At 40.8% G+C, this 12,388-nt stretch overlaps 1 non-coding gene across 1 annotated transcript; it reads right to left on the bottom strand.

Annotated features, from left to right (window-relative positions):
* Positions 1-4,310: 4,310 nt before the first annotated feature.
* LOC132655651 (small nucleolar RNA SNORA17) lies at positions 4,311-4,442 on the bottom strand. Its single transcript, XR_009593441.1, has one exon. It is a non-coding gene; the product is annotated as a small nucleolar RNA SNORA17 (small nucleolar RNA).
* Between the last annotated feature and the right edge of the window lie 7,946 nt (positions 4,443-12,388).

Below are 12,388 nucleotides of genomic sequence, written 5' to 3'. Positions count from 1 at the left end.
ATTGCTTAGGACTTTCTAATTTTTATTGTATGAGCTGATATAAATTACTACAATAGTATTTATTTATTTTGAGAGAGATGGCCTCAGATTCACTACATTGCCAAGTGTACTTGAACTACTGATCTTTCTGCCTCCACTTCCTAAGTGCTATTATAGGCATGCACTACCATGCCTTCCTTGTTCAATAACTCTGATGAAAAAAAAAAAAACCGTGCAGTTTGAAATTACTCCAATTTCTTTGCTTTGTAAATTCATGAAGATTGGTAGCTCTGTGTTTATTTTTCTTCCAATCTAATCTTCTTCTTAATCTTAATATTCTTGTCTTGAGAGAATGCTGCTCCTTGTAGCCATATATCAGAAAATTTGGCTCAAACCACTTGTAATATGGTAACTCTGAGGTATTCTCATAACTATCTAAATCTTAGAAGCCTCTCTGTGAAGCACAGATGATAATTCTATCTCACGGAGTCACATAAGTATTGTATATAACAGTACTTATCTATGAGTTAGAGAGATAGCTCATTAGTTAAGAACATGTACTACTCTTCCAGAGGACCTGAGTTCAACTCCCAGCACTTATTACAAGTAGCTCACAACCACTTGTAACTACAGCTCAAGGGGTATCTGGCACCTCTGGCCTTTGGGAGCATCTGCAGTCATGTACGTGTACCCTCTCCCATATATATATATATATTCACAAGCAATAAAAAGAAATCTGAAAAAAATGTACATAAAGCTCTTGGTGTAGTTCTTGTGTTAAATATAGCTATTGATGTGATTATTATCTTTCCTTGGAAGTTCTTTTAGTATAATTTATAGTTTGTAGTTCATATTCCCTTGACAATACAACTTGTTAGATAGACTGGAGTTTGGTCATCTTACTCATGCAACCGTTCTTTTCTTATATTTTTATTTTCTGGTTAGTTTTCAATTTTTCTCCTCTGAGCAGTGTTCAATATCAAAAGGTATGTTTCACCTTACACCCATCAGAATCGCTAAGATCAAAAGCTCAAGAGACAACACATGCTGGAGAGGTTGTGGAGAAAGGGGAACCCTCCTCCACTGCTGGTGGGAATGTAAACTTGTACAACCACTCTGGAAAGCAATCTGGTGCTTTCTCAGACAACTAGGAATAGCGCTTCCTCAAGATCCAGCTATACCACTCCTAGGCATATACCCAAAAGAGTCTCAAGTACACAATAAGGACATTTGCTCAACCATGTTTGTAGCAGTCTTATTTGTAATAGCTAGAAGCTGGAAACAGCCCAGATGCCCCTCAGTGGGGGAATGGATGCACAAATTGTGGTATATCTATACAATGGAATATTACTCAGCAATACAAATCATGAAATCAGGAAATCATGAAATTTGCAGGTAAATGGTGGGATCTGGAAAAGAGCATCCTGAGTGAGCTATCCCAGAAGCAGAAAGACACACATGGTATAAACTCACTCATATAGACATATAATATAAGATAAACCAACTAAAATCTGTACACCTAAAGAAACTAATCAAGAGGGAGGACTCTTGCTAAAATGCTCAATTCCTATCCAGAAAGGCAAAGCGGATGGACATCAGAAGAAGGAGAAAAGAGGGATCAAGTCAGAAGTCTGACAGAGAGGGCCTCTAAAAGGCTCTGCCTTGCAGACTATCAATGCAAATACAGAGACTTATGGGCAACCTTTGGGCAGAGTGCAGGGAATCTTATGAAAGAAGTGGGAAACAGTAAGATCTGGAGAGGACAGGAACTCCACAAGGAGAGCAACAGAACCAAAAATTCTGAGCACAAGGGTCTTTCCTGAGACTGATACTCCAATCAAGGATTATGCATGAAGATAACCTAAGACCCCTGCACAGATGTAGCCCATGATAATTCAGTATCCAAGTGGGTTCCATTGTAATAGAAACAGGGACTGTCTCTGACATGAACTGATTGGCCTGCTCTTTAATTACCTCCCCTGAGGGGGAAGCAGCATTACCAGGCCACAGAAGAAGACAATGCAGCCACTCCTGATGAGTCCTAATTGATTAGGATCAGAAGGAAAAAAAAGAAGACCTCCCCTATCAGTGGACTTGGGGAGGGGCATGCATGCAGAGGGTGGAGGAAGGGAGGGATTGGGACGGGAGGAGGGAGGAAACCACAGGGGGGATACAAAGTGAATAAAGTGTAATTAATAAAGAATAAAAAAAAAGAAAAAAGAATTTTAGATTCTCCCATCTCTAGAAACTTTGTGGAGACCACAGTGCCTATAAAAAAAGAAAATTCAAACAAGATTGCATTAAAAAACTTATTATTGGTTCTTTGTGGATTTCACATCATGCACCTCAATCTCACTCATCTCCCCCTCCCCTTGTACCCACCTTCCACCTTTGCAACCTCCAACAAAGAAGAAAAATCTCATTGTGGAATCTGTAGTGTGTCACAGTGTGTCCCATGGTATGCCCCTTTGTCCACACTTTACTTACAAATGTTCATTGTAATGAATCATTGGTCTGGCTTGAGCCTCCTGGCTTCTCCTACCCTATCAGTTCAGGAACCTCACTGGGACTCCTCTCTGATATCCTGTTGTTGCCCTGTTTCATGGAGAGCCTGTAGTTTTGGATCTGTAGAAACAGCCCTTTCATGCACTCCAGCAGTTCATCAGTGGTTGGGATGTAGTGATGGGTTAATTCAAAGCCCTAGGTCTGGGCCTAAGAAGTATCTGAACTGGTCGGACTGCCAGCTCCTCAGCTCTGAAATCTTCAGGGCTGGCTCACCAGTAACCCCTAGAACCAGCGCCAGCTCTATCCTGATGCCCAGGCGAGGTGTAGGACCCACTTTCCTGAGTGTTGACCCTGGTGAGGGACATGGCCAGTTCCTTCACTCTTATGTCTCGGGGCCTGCACTTCAGCCTGCCATAGATGGCAAGGGATGAGGTAGGGTCCTGACTGCCATAGACAGTGAGAGACAAGGGAAGGAGGACATCTGACCCTCATCAGCGCAAGTCCAGCAGATTTAAGGCACGACCAGCTTCCCGGCACTCACACCCTTGAGGCTGGGTCACCTGCAAATTCCACATTGAGAGTCAACTCAGGTGAGGTGCAGGGCCTGCTCTCCCAAGTGCGGCAGCAGGTGAGGGTCAGGGACAACTGTCCCCCCTTGATGAGCTCAGAGTCAGGTCTCTTGCCTGCTGTAGGTGGCAAGGGGTAAGAGGGTGCATCTCTCCCTTCCCCGTGCTGCCTCACTGCAGACAAGTGGCAGGACCAGCTCTCCCATTCTCACACCCCCAGAGCCAGCTCACCTGCACACCTGCCACCAGGGTCAGCTCTACTGTGCTGCCCAGAATGTGTAGGACTCACTCTCCTGAGTGCTGCAGATTGTGAGGTTCAGGGACAGCTCTCCTGCTCTCATGAGCCCAAGGCCAGTTCTCTAGCCTGCCACAGTTGGTGAGGGCTGATGGGAGAGAAAGGTATCACTCCCTCACCCGTGCCACGGACATAAGTGGTAGGGCCAGCTCTCCCATGCTTGCATCCTTGGGTCTGGCACACCCACAACTCCCGCAGTGTGCAAGGCCTCACTCTACTGAGTACTGCAGCTGGCTAGGGGCTGGGTCAACTCTTCTGCTCTCCTTCCCCCCAAGACCGGTTCTCCCATGATGCCCAAGTGAGAGGTAGGGCCAGTTCTGCACAGCTCTCAGACATCAACATGTCCCCGAGTGGCAGCCCAGAGTCTGGCCTTGGTGGTAACAGAGCCCTGCTGCTGCAGGGCAATGCAACCAGATGTGGCCCTCCGTGCCAGCACAGGCCAGTACCCTACTATGGCCCCAGGCGTCATCACTGGCTACTCACATCAGGCTGTTCCTATTCCTCCGAGTCCTCAGGTCCTTTCTTCATTGTTCTCACATTCTTATGTTTCTCACTTGTTTCCATTTCTCTACCACTTACTTGCTCCTCTTAATGGTGTCTGGCGTGACATCAAGAGTGGTCTCAGGAGTGCCACGTCCAGCTTGTACATTATGGAGCAGGGCAGCGGTGGTCTCAGGTGTGGCCTGCCCCCTTAGGCCTGCTGAGCACTGGACTGGTCATCTCAGGCTAGCCTCTTTGTCTGGGGCCCATGGCTCTCGTCTGGTGGTCATCTTACCTGGCTCACCTGATGGTCCCAGGAAAGAGTCTGGCTCAGGCTTAACTCCTGCCCTGGATCCACGGTCCCGAGTGGGGCTCCTCTGGTCCCAGGCTTGCTCCCTGTCCTAGTTTGCTCCCTGCCTTAGCAGCCCATCTAGGCTTGCCTGTCACCGGTTTGGTGGTCATCTCAGGCTCACTTTTTCTCAAGGAATGTTAGACCACTAGTCATTCAGATGTTCATAGGTCAGAACACTGAGAATAGACACAGCCTCTCTCCCCTCTGCCGCCTACTGACACACACATGACAAGGCAGCCACACCTGCAATGCCTCTAGGGGCAGGGAGATTGCATTTTTGAAATTACATGAAATCCCACAACACATTTTTCTAGTTTCCGTATGAAAATATGAGTCTTAAAAGACAACACTAACATTTAATTATGAATATAGATTTCACAATCAATTCTCTATAATTGAATATTTCGTCTTATTTTTGGAGTGCCAACCATTGTCCACTTACTAGTCTTTTCCTTAAATACCTCACCCTTCAAAAACAGTTGTTTCATTTCTCTAAAAGTCACCGTCACATGCACACACATACATACATGTATTCAATCTTATATACATGAGGTGTGTGTAGTGTGTATAATAAGAGTGTGTATCCACGGCATTGTTCTGGTGACAAAAAGCATCCATGCTAAGTGTGTACGAGGGAGATGATTCGGGCTCAGTTAGCTCTTCTGCCTGCTATTTGTTAGTAGGTTTTTGTTTGTTTGTTTGTTTATCAGCTTCCTCTCTAGCTGAGTCCATTTTCCTCCTCTTTCAAAATGACACCAGAGGTAGGGTTGTAGCTCCAGGATAAGGTACTGACTTTGAATGTGTGAGGATGTAAGTTTGATTCCCAGTTCTGTAAAGGTAGAGTGAGATCGTATTTGCTCCTCAGTGTCTGAAGATTATCCGGTGACATGATTTGTTGTTGCCACAATGAATTAGATTGTCAGTATCTCATATGGCTTCTTTTTTCTTTCTTTCTTTCTTTCTTTGTTTTTTTTGGTCTCATCAAACCATTTAGAGCAGAGATCAAGCTGTTCATCAGATCAGTGCAATCCTGAGCACGCTGTCCTCTCCTACCATGAAAATATGAACACTGAGCTGAAAACTCTTTTGTCATGACAAGGAGAAGCCAAGAAGTAGATGTGGAAAATGGTGTTCACTTCTAGACTTGGAGGTTAAAATGTGATTATTTGTAAAGTACACAACATACTGCCAAGTGCTTACAAATACTGAATAAACAGAGCTGTACCAGTTGTTCCTGGCTTTTTAAATTTTTTTCTAAACAGATTCCATTCCAGGTTTGTTTCAAGTCAGACCTGAGGTTCAAAACTTGAAGTAAGGGGGTGATAGTCAGACTGAGGTGGAAATGGCCAGTGTCACCAAAGAGACAGGCAGGCATAACATTAACATACAGGTAGTACTAACAGTCTTTGTTGTTTTTGATGGGCAGTGAGTCCAGTTAGCCAAGTTTATTTACAGACTACCATTAGCTTTTTTTTTTTTCTTGGTAGGTGGGTGATGTAAATTAGAAAGCTTTATTTTTCCAAGAATAATAAGATTTGGGCATCAGGAGCCATCTTTTATTGTATAAATGTGAAAACTTACTCCTCTCTGGCTCATGAATTAATTCTCGCTATCCAGGAGGTTCCATATTGGGAAGCTTCAGAACCTTCAGAAGATAGGGGCTGGCTGAAATCATCCCTAGAAGATGGTCATTTGAGGCAGTAGCCTCGTTCTGGTTATGGTCCCATTTCCTCTGATTCTTAATCTGCTGTGATGCGAGTGACCTCTTCCACATGCCATTAGGGTCATTAACTCTGCCATACATTCCCAGCTATGATGGAATGAAATCTCTGAGTCTATGAGCCAAAGTGAAATGTTCTTCTCTTGTTTGAGTCTGGTATTTTGTTTGCAAATGCAAGTAAATGGTATATGGTCCTAAGGCAATCTGAAATCTTCTGTAATTTAACATAGGCAAGGAACTGAAGATTCTGGGAAGATTCTGGAAAAGAAAAGAGTCAGTGAGGTTGGGTAGGATGTCGTGGTACAGATTTAGAAAAAGAGTATCTGATAGAAACTTGTAAAAATTTTAAAAATGTAGTAGAAAATGCAATTTAAATAATTTAGGACACACTCTAACTAGACAAGACTCTTAGTGGATGGAGGAGAACACCAACCCACCCACAAATACTTTGATCCAAAACTTAGGGACAAAGATAGAACAGATAGAGCAGAGATTGAGGGAATGTCCAATCAATGCCTTGCCCAACCCATGGCCTACCCCATGGAAGAGAGTCAAGCCCTATCACTACTAATGATCCTCTGCAATGCCTGCAGACAGGAGCCTATCAGAGCTGTCCTTTTAGAGGCTCCACCCAGCAACAGTTTGAAACAGATGCTGAGACTCACAGCCAAACATTGGATGAGTCATAGGGAGTCTAGTGGAAAAGTGGGGGAAAGGATAAAACAATCAAGTTGTGACAAGAGCTCCACAAGAAGACCATCAGAGCCAAATAACCAGGGCCCAGAGGGGCCTATGGAGTCTGAAGCACCAACCAAGGACCATGCATGGACTGACCGAGGTCCTCTACATATATATAGCAGATGGTCAGCTGAGGCTTCATGTGGGTCCACTAGTAAGGGAAGTGGGGGCTGCCTCTGACATGGATTCTGTTGCTTGCTTCCTGATTAGTTCCCCCTGACAGGACTGCCTTACTAGGCCACAGGGGAAGAGGACTAACTCAGTCCACATGCTGACTAGATAAACTGAGGTGGGTGGGTAGGGGGTCTCCCCTTTTCTGAGGAATATGGGAAGAAAGATGGGGAAAGGTGGGTGGTCTGGAAGGAAAGGAGAGAGAGGGATACAATGAGGATGTAAAGTGAATAAACAGCTTAATTAAAATAAATTATTCCCTTTAATTTTCTCAATAAAACTTTAGTTTACTTATGTTTTTGTGTGGATGATGCTATGTATAGTGTCCCTCCAAATTCATATGTTGCAACTAACTCACAGTGTAGTTTGATCCTTGACCCCCAGTTGCTCTGAACAAGAACACAGCTAGTGTTACAGTATGCCAAAAGAAGGATGGTCATTGATAAATGTTTATTCACTCTCGTTCACAAGGCAGTAATTTGTAACAGCCAACAAAGGTTTTAGGTGTTTTAATTCATGTTTTTATTGCAAACAATCAGCTAATATCAAATAGGATTTGATATTCATAGCAACAATTAGAATTGATAAACTCTTACAGGAAGCTGAAAAAAACTTTAAAAATTGTCATTGGTTAACTAGTAAGAGGGTAATAGCATTCTAGTTTGTTAAGACACAATATTTATATATTGGTAAACTGATCATTTTCTCCAAATCAAGTATTTATACTACAAGCAGTATGGCTATGTTAGATTCTTAGCATAAGCTTTTAAATTCAATTTCCACATCACTTTAAGTTGCATCTCACAGAGGAAGGTGTCAGAGGACTTCTGAAATATTTATTGGATAAAAACCATAAAAACACTCATTTCCTGTAGTTGGCTTCCTATTCCCATGAACCCCCAAAGTAGGAAATGCCAACTGAATTGAAAAGGCAATAATTGCCACATCTTTGTCAATTGAAAAGTTTCCTTTAACCTTTTCAATTCGTAGTACTTGTTGCTTTGGAAAGATCTTTAAAGTGACAGTTGGTATTACAAAGGATAATCAGAGGCTAAACAAAGGTAAAGACCCAGGGGGCAGCCAATATACAGTTGCTTCAGTAAATAAAACATAAATCAGAAGGATTATTCAATAAGGCATTTCTTTTCTTTTTAAGTGGAATTTAAAAATTCCTCTAGCAAGAGCTAGCTCATAATTAATAGGACCATTTATTAAGGGTAGATGGCCTGATCAAGTACTGTAGCACATTTATCCATCCTCAAAGCCAAGAGAAACGCTTTTGAAAGTAGGCAGAGGGAGGAATAGATTTTCTTGAGCTATTGTGTGGCCTCATATTACTTGATTGCTCTATTGTAGAATACTAACCACAACAAAGACAACATATGACTTATTTTTCAAAGAGGCAAAGAAAAGAGTCTTAATTTTGCAGAGTTCACAGCTTCTATTGTTCCCTTATAGTTATTTTCAGCAATTTTTTAATACATTGAAATGGCCACACACAGTAAGAATAATCTTGACATAGCATTTTTGGGAATTGGCTTCATAATTCTATACTATTACATACACATTGTCCTATTTGAAGGAATTTTGCTATTATATCACACACAATACAGTAATATAAGAGCTACACTTCAAGTAGTTGACATGAACTTATATTTTGCAGGTATTAAATTAAAAGCACATGAATTTTGCTTCTACAGTTATGTGTTTATATTTACAGCCAGTTAAATCTTTATATCATTAATACTCTTTAAGGACCTAACTAATTTACCCATTGATAAACAGTATTTTTGAAAATCCTAATTACTTTCTTCAATTCCTACATTTCACAGTTAATTGCTTTTACCAATAACATACATATATCTATTTACTGCTTATACTATTTCCTGCTTATGCAATTATGACCTCAACTTCTCAAGTCTAGAAATAACTAGATGTCTACTGAATAATTATAATTATATTATTCAAAGAAGCCAAAACAATTCAATGGAAAAGACAGCATCTTCAACAAATGGTGCTCGTCCAACTGGATGTCTATATGCAGAAAAATGAAAATGGACCCATATTTATCACCCTGCACAAAACTAAAGTCCAAGTGGATCAAAGACCTCAACATAAAACCAGACACACTAAATCTGTTAGCATAAAAAGTGGGGAAGAGCCTAGAACTGATTGGCACAGGAGACAACTTCCTGAACAGAACACCAACAGCACAGGCTCTAAGAGCAACAATCAATAAATGGGACATCATGAAACTGAAAAGCTTCTGTAAAGGAAAAGACACTGTTGTCAGAACAAAACAACAACCTAAAGACTGGGAAAGGATCTTCACCAACCCTATATCTGACAGAGGGCTAATATCCAGAATATATAAAGAACTAAAGAAGTTAAAAAGAAACAGAACAAGTAATCCAATTAAAAAATGGGGTACGGAGCTAAACAGATAATTCTCTGTAGAGGAATATAGAATGGCAGAGAAACCTTTAAAGAAATATTCAATGTCTTTAGCCATCAGGGAGATGCTGAGATGTCACCTTACACCCATCAAAATGGTTAAGATCAAAAACTCAGGTGATGCTGGAGAAGTTGTGGAGAAAGGGGAACTCTCCTCCATTGCTGGTGGGAATGTAAACTTGTACAACCAGTTTGGAAATCAATCTGGTGCTTTCTCAGACAATTAGGAATAGCAATTCCTGGAGATCCAGCTAAACCACTCCTAGGCATATATCCAAAAGATGCTTAAGTACAAAACAAGGACATTTGTTCAACCATGTTTGTAGCAGCTTTATTTGTAATAGCCAGAATCTGGAAACAACCCAGATGTCCCTCAACTGAGGAAAGGATACAGAAATTGTGGTACATCTACACAGTGGAATACTATTCAGCAATTAAAAACAAGGAAATCATGAAATTTACAAGCAAATGGTGGGAACTAGAAAAGATCAACCTGAGTGAGGTAACCCAGAAGCAGAAACACACACACAGTATATTCTCATTTATAAGTAGATACTAGACCTAAAAGATAGGATAAACGTACTAAAATCTGTATACCCAAAGAAGCTAAGCAAGAAGGAGGACCCAGGGTAAGATAATCAATCCTCACTTAGAAAGACAAATGAGATGGACATTGGAAGAAGGAGAAAACAAGAAACAGGACAGAAGCTACCACAGAGGACCTCTGAAAGACTACCTAGCAGTGTATCAAAGCAGATGCTAAGACTCATAACCAAACTTTGGACAGAGTGCAGGGAATCATATGAAAGAAGGGGGAGTTAGTAAATCCTGGAGAGGACAGGAGCTTTTCAAGGAGAGCAACAGAACCAAAATATCTGGGCACAGAAAAGTCTGAGAGTTTCTCCAACCAAGGTCCATTCATGGATATAACCTAGAACCCCTGCTCATATGTAGCCCATGGCAGTTCAGTATCCAAGTTGGGTTCCTTAGTAAGGGTAACAGGGGCTGTCTCTGACATGAACTCAGTGGCTGGCTCTTTGACCATCCCTGCCCTGAAGGAGGATCATCCCTGTCAGGCCACAGAGGAGGACATTGCAGCCAGTCCTGATGAGACCTGATAAGCTAGGGTAAGATGGAAGGGGAGGACGTCCTCCCCTATGAGTAGACTTAGAGAGAGGCATGGGAGGAGATGAGGGAGGTTGGGAAGAAATGAGGGAAGGGGTTATAGCTGGGATACAAAGTAAATACAATGTAATTAATGTAAAAAAATAAAAATTTAATTAAAAATTATAAAAAGTATTCAATGTTAAAGTCTTACATATTCACCAAAATCAACATAAAAATCAAATCTGGCTTTATCTTAGGAAACTGACAAACTGATCCTAAAATTTATATGGAGACATCAGAGGCCTATACTAGTTAAAGCAATCGTAAGAAAGATATAGGAGCTTACTGTTTTCATAGTTTCCTATTTTAAACCCACTAGTGAACTGCAATAATCAAGCCAGGATGGTATTGACATAGATAAATGTATATAGATCAGAGTAACAGCATTAAGCATTTAGAAATACCTTTCAGAGTTCTGTTCATTTAATTTTGACAAAGAGAGCAAGTCGATTCAATGGAGCAAAAATAATCTTTTTAAAAGAAATGGTGCATGTATAACTTGATATTCATGTGAAAATATGGATTTAAACACATGTATAATGTGATATGCACTATAAAAGCAAGAGAATTGCAGATCCAAGTGTAAGATCTAACAGTAAAACAAGCCTAAATCCCTGTGGCATTGGGTTGGCTATGGTTTCCTAGGCATGACATCGGAAGCACAGTGACAAACCAGAATATTGGCAAATTAAACTTCAGCGTCAGTTAGGACTTTCATGTTGAAAGGGAACCAGTAACAGATAGCCACAGAATGGGAGAGGCTATTCATCTGTCATATAACTGGAAAGGAACTTGAATATAGACTATATGAAGAACTCTTACAATTCAATAAGCAACCTAATTAAAAACTTTGCAAAGGATCTGAATAGGCGAAGAAATATGGAAATGATGAAAAAAAACCCACATGAAAAGATACTTAGCACCATTTAGTTGCTAGGGAAATACAAGTGAAAACCACAATGAAATACTCTTCACACTCACTGAATGCCTGTAATAGTGAAGGCAGACACAGATGTTAGTGAGCACATGAGAAGTTAGAACTCAAATTCTGGTTGGTTTGCAACACTTTGAGTCATTCTGGAAAAGCTTCAGTTGCTCAAAAGGTTAAGTATGGAGCAATTACAGGACCCCCAATTTTCATTCTAAATAGTGCATGATACATAAAAAAATGAACATTTCACATAACTACTCACACACAAGTTTTTATAAAAGTATTATTTATAGCAGGTAAAAGGGGAGAAAAAATCTGAGTACTTATCAATAAATTAATTTAAAAAGTAATTATGATGTAGCCAAATACAGGAATACTTTCCAGTATAATTTCTAAAGCATGTATTGGGGAGATGGCTCACTGGTTCTGAATGTTTGCTGTTCTTGAAAAGGACTGGAGCTTGGTTCCTAACATCCATGTTGGGGAGTTCACAGCTACATGCAACTCCAGCTGCAGGAGATACTCTATTCTGGCCCCTGTGGGCACCTACATTCACAAAGGCACACACAGCACATACACAAATACACAGAATAAATCTTAAAAGCAAAAATGCCATAACATGGATGAAATTCAAATGTAGCACAAATTATTAAAAAGAAGCCTGTCACAAAACATTCTGAGTTCTATTTATACAAAATGTTCAGAATGTACTAATCAATCAAAACACAAAAGCAGATTAGTGATTGCCTGGGGACGGGGGAGGAGAATGAAGGTACCTGCTGAAGGCATGAAGTCTCTTTGTGCATGGATAAAAGTTCTAAAATTAGATAATGGTGATGACTGCATGGTTCTGTAAGTATACTGAAATCATCTAAATTATATACTTCACAGAAGTGAACTGTGCAATGCAAGTTCTGTATCAATAGCTCTGCTAAGCATGAGATCACTTCTGAAATATCATCTAAGAGGCATGTCTTTTTCAGGCTTGTTATTTCTAATGATTTTAGCATGTGCTGCATATATTCTCCCT

This window comes from Meriones unguiculatus, chromosome 7 (assembly GCF_030254825.1).
Source record: "Meriones unguiculatus strain TT.TT164.6M chromosome 7, Bangor_MerUng_6.1, whole genome shotgun sequence".
NCBI lineage: Eukaryota > Metazoa > Chordata > Mammalia > Rodentia > Muridae > Meriones > Meriones unguiculatus.
This window is presented reverse-complemented; position numbering and strand designations above follow the sequence as displayed.